Source organism: Pelmatolapia mariae, linkage group LG6 (genome assembly GCF_036321145.2).
Source record: "Pelmatolapia mariae isolate MD_Pm_ZW linkage group LG6, Pm_UMD_F_2, whole genome shotgun sequence".
NCBI classification, from domain to species: Eukaryota; Metazoa; Chordata; class Actinopteri; order Cichliformes; family Cichlidae; genus Pelmatolapia; species Pelmatolapia mariae.
Genome location: NC_086232.1, coordinates 33767653 through 33778218, shown reverse-complemented (window position 1 = coordinate 33778218; position 10566 = coordinate 33767653).

Here is a 10566-nt window from a genome sequence, read left to right as displayed (position 1 = left end):
TGCTTTTACAGTGTGGTGTAGACGTGTTGGACCAAATGGCACGGATGTATTCCGTAAGATCAGCAACACGCAGGTGGTCAGTAGCGGTTTTCTACAATATGCTGGACCTGGCGGCAGTGAATGCCTACATTTTGTACAAGGCATGTACAGGGTGGACAGGCAAAAGAAGATTGTCTTCTAGCTCAGCAACTTCGTTGCCGATTCATGCAGCACAAGGAAATATTACAACGCAGACAAAGCAGTGCCAGGTGCAAGAGAGCTGCAACAGGAATCGCAGCAGGTTTACCTGTGCAACATGTCAGAAATTCACCTGTGCCAAATGCAGGGATGATGGACACTGGGTCTGCAAACGCTGTAAAGTTTGAAACCCTTTGAAATAAAACAGACTTGTGTACCCATATATTGTGAATGTGTGTCTTTTGTATGTAGGTTGTAACACAGAGGTTTGGCCTGCCTTGGATCTGAGTAAACAAATGCCAATGTAGCACAAACACACACACACACACATCTATCTGTGTGTGTGTGTGTATATATATATATATATATATGCACACACACACATCTATCTGTGTGTGTGTGTGTGTATATATATATGTATATATATATACACACACACACACACACACACACACACACACACACACACACACAGCAAATCTGCATTTATTTGTCCCACAAGTGGAAAATCTGCATTGTCATTGCAAAAAAAGTGGACAGAGCACGGTATAGAAAGTGCACTATACAAACAATCTGGAAACATATATATGGACACGAGTATTCAAAAATATTGGTGTATGTATACACACACACATCTATCTGTGTGTGTGTATATATATATGTATATATATATATATATATATATATATATATATATATATATACACACACACACACACAGATAGATGTGTGTGTGTATATATATATATATATATATACATATATATATATATGTATATATATATATATATATGATATAGATGTGTCTGTGTGTATAACTAGACTTTATGCATATTATATAAGGTGTGGCTATATAAATATATAAATATATGTACAACTCTGTGTATATATGTTTATGGCCAGGCATCCAATGTAGTGACAAGGATTGACAAGAACTAATATTGCATATGAGAAATATTGCACATAGAAACTACCATAGTGTATAGTACACTGCAGGTAAGGAAGGAAAGTAGCCTTGCAGGGAAGGAAAGAACTGAACCTCTCATGGTTAGGGGTTGGGGGAGGGTGTGTTTGCACAACAAAAGCAGGAGAACAATGGAGCTGAAGACCTGTGAAAATCTCAGCGGGGTGCCAAGAGGTGTTAAGGTCGGGGGGAATTTACGCAAATTTGCGCAGGCTAGTAAATCTAGTAGTAGGGACTTGATCCAGGGAAAAAAGGCTCAGTAATTCTAGTGTTAATCCAGACACACAAAGACAGACAACCAAGCTTGTGGAGAGCCTGCATATAACCACGGGGCAGGGTCAGCAGAGTCTTCCTGAGCCTAGCATGGCTCTTCAGTTAAATACCTTCTCCAGGAACAAAAGGCAGTACACAGATGTTTCACACCTTAAGATTCACACTCACACACCCAGAGTCCTCGAAGAGACAAAAGACTCTTCCTGTGGAGTGGTCTGCTTCCCCCAACTTCCTAACTAGACCCCCACCATTTGTCTTACAGTATGGGTGTCAGACGTTAGAATTCAGTGGCACCAAGGCATTATACAATAAAATAATGTGATTAATACATAAGTGAAAGAAATTCCATTACAATCCCACCCTTTGATTCTTAAATCAAGAATCACATTAAAACCAGAATTTCTTTCCTGACATTCTGTATATCACATCAACATTATTGTTCACTTAAAGGAGTTTCACACTGTGTATCCTCACTTCACCATTCTCCCACCACCCTTTGTTCATCTTTAATCTTCCCCCCAATCTAAGCTCTCACATGCAAATGGCTACAACAATGATACAGAGGAAAGGTCTTCTCCAGAGTGTCAAAGTACTTTGCATGGCAAAGTGAAAAAGCATTAGATGGTCATTCTCAGTTCCCGATCATGGCTCCTGGTGTCTGTGCCATTTACAGAGTTGTAATTCCAACGCTGATCTCCCTCTGTGCTGTCACCTTTGGAGCTTGGCATGCTCTCTCCATCCCTCGATTTCCATTCCAACGCGGCTGTAGATTTAAGGCAGAGCACGTCGTACACCTTAGTTGTCTTCCTCAACGTCAACGTAGAAACTTTTCATTTTATTTTAAGATTTTGCTGTTCAAAATCTCCTCGTGACAATCTTTTGGAAGCCCAGTGGTGCAGCCCACTGTCGTTTGTCTGCTGTCCTGCAGATGATCCCTGCTTCTCACTGGTCCTGTTGAAGCGTTCTGTCCCGGTCGTGGTCTGTATCCACGTCAATCCTTCCATATCCCTCATGTCACGTTCTCTGCAATTTAAAAATGAAAGCTTCCACGGAAAACCCTCTTTTGCCCTATGTCAGCTTAGCACAATTAGACATGCACAATGACGTTGTGCATTGTCTCTTAAAAATTCCCAGGGATTCTCCCCTGGAGTAGTTTCACTCCAGGCCCTGTCTTAAGAAAGGGTAAAACATTAGCCAGTGGTGTGTCCTGCTGTAAATCATGTGATTGGATCATATGATTAGCCCTCTGCTGTGGAAAAATATATGTTAGCGCAGCGCATCTGTATGCACACTTTCCCACAGTGACCTCTGCACTGTAAACAATACAAGGTCATGAATAACACACTGCTGGTAAATTCAAAGACACAGAAAGTGGCGATTAAAGGTTAAGTCTGCATGCCCCAAAGGTCATGCAACCTGTTGCTGTCATCTTTCTGCTCCTGTAAAAAGAAACATACATACATGCATCCACCCTTTTGTCAGGTCAAGGTGGAGGTGCAATCTTGCATACTGGTGTCAAGTCAGTCAAGCTTTTGTCAGTCCAGTCAGTCCCCATTTTTATTTGCTGACAGTAGAACCTCTCGTGACGCAATAAGTTTCTACTGCCAGCAATGACGTCATTTCAAAAAAAGAAAAATAATTTAGACTGGATTACATCGCTGAATCCTTTTTGGCAGGGACTTGTTTTCTGATTGTCCCAAATAAGTGGCTTTCTCCCGAGCCCATTTTAATTTTTTGGAGAAACTCACTTGCGATTGTTCAACATGTTGTATAGCGCTTTCGATCCCGATCTTGCAGGCCTGCTTCAAAAAGAGAAAATTGCCAAATAAAAATCTCAGTGCACTGTTAAAAATCAAAACAATATGAAGGCCTCTTTTAGAAGTTGTCTAAGCATACTCTCTCAAAATGATAGATCAAAACAACTAATTGGCAGTTTCAAAGTGGTACCAAAAGAAAAATGCAAAATCCCCAAAACTTTCATCCACCAGTCACACACCTCACACAGCAATATTCTATTAGATAATGAGTTTTGTTTTCCCCCATGTACCCAGATGTGTGTTATGATAAGACCTCCCCCACACATCAGAAACCAGAAACTCAATAGCCTATTGGTCCCCACTCATCTGACCCCCCTGCAGCATTCTGTTCACCCCTGCAATGATTCAATCATCCTTCCCCAAAATAATACTAGTTCACTAGTCTATGTATCACTTCTTAACCCACTAAGTGAACCGGACAAGATGATGGTGACAGCAATGCATGCTTAAAATGCTATTTGGTCTTCATGAGCTTCATCGCATGTGTGTTTGTGTTAGTAGGATTAATGCATTTTCTGTTTGTGTAATTTTTGTGTACCTCTCCTCTTTGCGGTGCTCCAGACACTTTTCAATTCTCCACGCAAGGCAGTCATTTTTCTTCCCAGTTTCCTAAACCCAAATTTCATTCCCACACTAAAACAGCCATGTTCTCCCCTGCTCCTTCCACTGTGGTCTCATCTCATCTCTCCCCCCTTGCAGCAGTCCAGTGAGAGTCAGTTTTCTTTCAGCTTCGTCCTGTGTTTTCCACTGTCTCATTTTGCCATTTTGCTCCAAAAGTGGCAAATGTCCAACTCAGACAGTCTTTTCAAAGGTCCATGTACACACAGTGAAGTTGCAGCTCGTTGGAAATGCACATCCATCCATCCAGTCATGATGATGCCATTTTTCTCCTTGCTGTCGCTGTCTTGCACAGCTGCTGCTGGACCTTTTCTTCACTGCTCAGGATACTGCTGTGAGCTCTTGAGATCCATCTCGTTGTTCTGGGACTGCATTTCTTGTCTTCAGGGAGAGATTCTTGGAGCTTGTGTTCTCAGGGTGACAAACACATGGAAGTTAAGCTGTAAAACAATTCAGCCAAAACTTGGTTTGAGTGTTTCTAATGGTGTTGACCTATAATTTTTCCCGACTGCTGAACGTGGAAAATTGATCCGGGTCTGCTCTTCACCTGCAAGTGACACACTGAGACATTTTGATCATTCTTCTCATTGCTTAAAACAACACGTCTCCCCTCTCTGGCTCTGAACTCCCCTTTCTTAAAAACCCAGAAAGATTGTAGTTGTTCTACACTGAAAATCACTAAACCCTCTTCCTATTTTTGCTTATTTTCATCAAGTCTGCTAAAATAGAAATTTTTGTGTGTCCACCCTAGGGGAGCTGGTGGTCTGCAGTACCACCCTCTCCCGCTAGTTGGAAACAACTTTTGCACACATTCCTACACTCCTCTCTTTTTTTTTTTTTTTTCTTGTTTTCCTTGTTTTTGTTCCCCATTTTCAACTTTTTTTTTAACCCCATTTTCACTCTTTTTACACACACAATCTTTTCCCACACAACCATTCTCTGCAATCTTACACACCACACATTTACTCAGTTCTTAACATACAGTCAGATGTTGAGTTTTGTCCCTGGCCGCCTGGTGGAAGGCCTGCCGCTTTACTGGATCCAGTTTCCCTTTACATTCAGAGCGTCCTCTGCAATGGCCTTCTTCCCTTACCGGCAGAAAAGTGCTAAAATACCGTCATTTCACGCACTGTAGTACGCAGAAATGATTCCCGACAGTGTACCCGAACCGCCGTTCCTGTGGCGTACTTGGACTGACCACAGGCCCGGGCGGCTTCTCCCAAACAGCGTGCTCGAGCCACTGTCCTTGTGATGAGCCGTTCCCAACACAAGCCTGGGGTCTCAAACCACCAGGATTTTCCTGTCCCCGACAGTGTACCCGAATCGCTGTCCCTGTGACGTACTTGGACGGAACACAGGTCTGGGCCGGCTTCTCCCCAACAACGTGTTCGAGCCACTGTCCTTATGATGGGCCGTTCCCAACACAAGCCTGGGGTCTCAAACCGCCAGGATTTTCCCTCCGGAGACTCGAACTCCGGAGTCGGCCAGCGTTCCCCCCCTCGGCCAGACAAAAAAACTCTCCATGACTGTATACAAGTTAGCTACAACTCACCCATCTGCAGGAGTCCCCCCAAAGTTGATGGTCTCGGTGGTGACTGAAACACACGGCTCCGTGACTCCTCCATTTCCTTTGCTTCAACAGCTGGTAGGACAAAGGTACCTTTTCCCTCAGGGGTGATCAGCCCATCCACGGAACCGTTGTTCAGCGACCACACGGACCACCCTGCTCACAGCGCCATTCTGTTGTGGAAGTTTTTCCCACTTAAATAAAGCCTGCAGACGAGCGGTGAGCGGTAGCTAACATTCTTTAATCCAGACACACAAAGACAGACAACCAAGCTTGTGGAGAGCCTGCATATAACCACGGGGCAGGGTCAGCAGAGTCTTCCTGAGCCTAGCATGGCTCTTCAGTTAAATACCTTCTCCAGGAACAAAAGGCAGTACACAGATGTTTCACACCTTAAGATTCACACTCACACACCCAGAGTCCTCGAAGAGACAAAAGACTCTTCCTGTGGAGTGGTCTGCTTCCCCCAACTTCCTAACTAGACCCCCACCATTTGTCTTACAGTATGGGTGTCAGACGTTAGAATTCAGTGGCACCAAGGCATTATACAATAAAATAATGTGATTAATACATAAGTGAAAGAAATTCCATTACACTTTGTATCACAGGTGACTGCGAGCCAAGGACAGGAGCAGACGGTCCCAGAGGCGAAGTGGGTGTGGCTGAAGGTTCACAAACGGAAGTGGAACGAGCCCAGGTGGACAGGTCCGTTCGAGGTGGGGACCAGGACCTCACACGCAGTTCAGCTGAAAGGGAAAGGTGAAACCTGGTACCACTGGAGCCAGTGTGCTGTAGCGGAAGAGCCTAAGCGGTCGGAGAGGCTCTTTGCAAAAGAAAAGAGGGGGAACTCGGCTGAGACCCCCCACATGGATCCCAGCCCAGGGACAGAATAAATCCCTGATCCATGCAACGACTGAAGGGTAGTCTACCCCGGAAGTCGAAGAAAGAAGAGCAACAGAGAATCGCTCAACTCAGAAGATAAAGGTGGTTTTTAAAACAAGTGAAAAGTGAAATTATATTGGACAGAAAAGGGATAAGAGAAACAACCAAAATGGGGTTATGGGGAAATTGGAGAGCAATGGTAGTGTTAGGAGTGATAACTGTTGTTATTGTAACTGTGATTTTTCTTAAAAGTGAATTGCCCAGAGACAGATCTGAGTCCACACCGGGGATACCACCATCACAGGCCACGGTGGAGCGAACCAAACACAGCGAAACAGGTAAATCAGATGAGTGTTTGGATTACTATGGCGGTATAGAGCTGGACTACGTTAAAGGGTCCACGACCTCGTATACATTCGACCTTTGTGCTGTCATTAAATGTAAAGGCTTAAACAGTTCAGCGGGGATATGATGTCTGGGTAGGTTACAATCCAATGGTAGCCACGGGGTGGCTGTAGCTCAGGTGGCAGAGCAGGTCAGCCACTAATCAGAAGGTCAGTGGTTCGATCCCAGGCTGCCTCCTGGCTGCATCTTCGTCTGGAGTCCTGACGAAGATACTAACCCCATGTTTGCCTACTGGTGGTGGTCAGAGGGCCCGGTGGCGCCAGTGTCCGGCAGCCTCCAGGCAGCTGTGGCTACAATGTAGCTTGCCATTGCCAGTGTGTGAATGGGTGAATGACTGAATGTAGTGTAAAGCGCTTTGGGGTCCTTAGGGACTGAGTAAAGCTATACAAATGCAGGCCATTTACAATCCAATGGTAGATATAGAGTGTAATAACCAGAAGCTTGGCTACCCCTATCACAGTTATTGGAAGGGCCCGTGTGACTACTGGTCTACCATAGTGGAGTATTCTGGCACGTGGCGCCCCTATAAGGACACCACGTGGCAGAAACTTGGGTTTCAGCGGGACTTCTCAGCTGGGCAGAACCCGTTGACCCTCTCACTGAATCGTTGGTATGACACTGTGTGGCCTGCCCAATCTGTGGTGTATTTATTTATAGGGGCAGATGTCTCAGGGAAGGATCCATATGGTTTGGTTAAAATTAATTTTAGAGATTCTGCACCTGATGTGGCTGAAATAACTGTATCAACACCTCCTCCACCATTGTCACTTTCTGAATCGGGCTCACAAATAATTGAGGTAGATTATACAAGACTCAAACCTAAACAGCTCATTTCAATGGCCACTGGTTATCGTGACAGCAATCTGTGGCTAGACTGGCTCATCCAAAAAGAACAGAATGTTTCAGATTGTGTGGCATGCGCAGCTGCTCGCCCACATCTTTTCACAGAGCCAGCTCCTCTATATCCCGAAGACCAGTGGGGATTTGAGTGTATGTTAAGACTCACCAGAAAAGCGGCTTCTGAAGGTAATTGTACTACGTTAGCAAGTTTGTTTCCACCAATAGGTAATGATACTGTACTTGGTCCCTTCACGCCAAGAAGAGCCAACTACACGTGTTTTAACTTTACTGTGTCTTTCCCTGACAGACATGAGCATGAGGCCGGGGAGATTAACGCCGATTGGTGCACTGTGACGTACCTGGCCAGAGGAAAGCTATCAAGAGACACCGGCACTGAAATAGGCCTGTGGGCACGTGCTGGTTTGTATTATTATTGTGGTGGGTACAGATTGTATGTTAGAATTCCTAGTTGGACTTCTGGTCTCTGTGCTATGGTACGTTTAGGTGTACCTCTCGTTTTAGTAGGTGAAAAGGGGGTGCGGCTGGCTAAGCCCGGCACCGCTCAACTGACAGCCAGGCGGAGACGTCATGTGTTGGCCAAACGGTCACCAGGATCGTTTGACCTTACAATAGGATCACCAACATATATAGATGCCATTGGGGTGCCTAGGGGTGTGCCTAATGAATTTAAATTAGCGGACCAAATTGCTGGAGGATTTGAAAATCTCCCAATAATTTCTGCATTTTTTCCAGTAACTCCTAGCAAGAATGTGGATCGTATTAATTATGTGCATTACAATGTCCTGAGATTGGCCTACCTTACCAGGGACACGGTTGAAGGGCTTGCTGAGCAGTTGGGGCCAACATCTTTAATGGCAGTACAATATCAGATGGCGTTAGACATGTTGTTGGGAGAAAAAGGGGGCGTTTGCGCGATGTTTGGGGATATGTGTTGCACCTTTATTCCAAATAACACAGCTCCCGATGGCTCTGTGACCCGAGCGCTGGAAGGCCTGAGGACGTTGCCCATCACAATGCATGAGCATTCAGGAGTGGATAACCCACTGGACGCGTGGATGACCTCTGTCTTTGGGCAATGGAAAGGTTTCATTATGTCAATTATGGTTTCTTTGTCTGTTTTTACTGCAATATTAGTGACGTGTGGGTGTTGTTGTGTGCCTTGTATCAGAGCCTTGCTGGTAAGACTCATCAATCGTGCTGTGGGAGAATCTGATACAAAGTCCGACACCATGATGCCACTTTTGGGGAATGGGGAGTCACAGTATGAAAACATTATGGTGAAAGATTTAGTTTTATCTGCCCTAAGGCAGATAAAAAGGGGGACTTGTAGGAATGTTTAGCTTATTTTAGACTTTAGGAACGTGTTAGATAGGATGTAGAATTGTGAGACATCGCCCTGAATGTAATAAAGGCCTGACTGTGTCATGAACTTAGGAGTAGATTTTAGGAGACCCTCCCCCAGTTGGACTGTGAAACCAAGACAAAGAGGAGTTAATGCTGAGTGGAAATTCCCCAGAGGACACCTGGGTGGGGGTCTCAATATTTGTAACTGGATAACTGTGGTCTGGAAGGGAGATGGACTTTTATGACCCCCAGGAAGTCACGTACCCAGAGACACACACCCGTAGTGCTTTAACTGTTACACTCCCACACCTACATGCACACTCACTCACGTGCACTCACATAAACACACGGGAACGCGCACATGTAGGCACTCACGTGCTCGCACACACAAGCATGTAAACATAGCATTTAGTTTTATGGCACCTCGTAGAGGGTTTAGAAGGGGGGGGGGGGGGGGTCACTTATACAAAACTGCATGTAACAGACAAGTGGTTGAGATCTGCAGAGAAAGTCCGGGGTCCTGTACATCTTCTAGAAGGTGTAATCAATAACTGTGGATTAATAAAAGTGTTGTTAATTGACTACTGAGTCCCGATGTTCTTTCTGGAGTCCTGACGAATATACGAGCTGGGTAAAACTGTTTTAAGGTAACACATGCAAGAGTCATGCAGAGTCACTGGATAAGACGTACGTGCAATTTAACAGTTCCACCTGAATTCGAGACAGCATTGCATAGATTTAGCTAACAGAAGCTTGGGATGGATCTGACAAACCATGCTGAACTCAAATTATATGGAAAATTACATAGGATTTGCTGTGCTTCTATTACACCCACCAAAAAACCACACAAAAAAAACACACACACAAAAAACTCTGTGTAAAAAAAAGAAGATTGTGTTAGAAAAAACAAGCATCTTTGCTTGAAGCTATAATTTTTAATTTCTGTATGTTATCTTGTGGGGGGTGGGGGATAGTATCAAAAAACTTTTGTTACTTCCTGTATCCAAGTTTCATTTTTCAGTTTCAGTTTTTATCTTTCAGTGTCATTTTTTCCAATATCAAAATCATTCTGGCTCCATACTATTCCAAGCAAGTGGGGAAGTAAGGGCTCTGGGTAATGCAGCCTAGCCTAGGCTCAACCAATAAGAAATTTATGACGTCAGTTATAGTGGATAAATGAGTTGGATTTATTACCTGATGATGAGTAACTAGGTTTTTAAAATAACCATAAAAAAAGCACAATAGTCTTTCAAGGCCTGTATGCAAGGCAGTTTTACAGATATAATGGATATAATTCATGTTATTTTGGTTTATATTTTGTATTGCTACATATCTATGCATTTTATACCAATAACAAATTAATCACTTTATCACTTAAATTTTTCTGGCATGTTTGTTATGCAAGTGTCAAATATTTCTTAACAGGAACTTATTGCTTAGTAAATTGTAGCCACCACAGTATTTTAAATACCACAGTATTTTTAGTAAGTATATGTTACGGTCCTGGGCCGGTGGCCCAGTGTCTTGATTTTGTATTGTTGTTTATTAGTCTGTTTTCCTTTTGGTTCATGGTTTATGACTATTGGTGTTTTGGTTTCTGTTCTGTGTTCCTTAGCTTGTGTATTCCCTTGCCCATCATGTCACTCTGGTCCCTATAC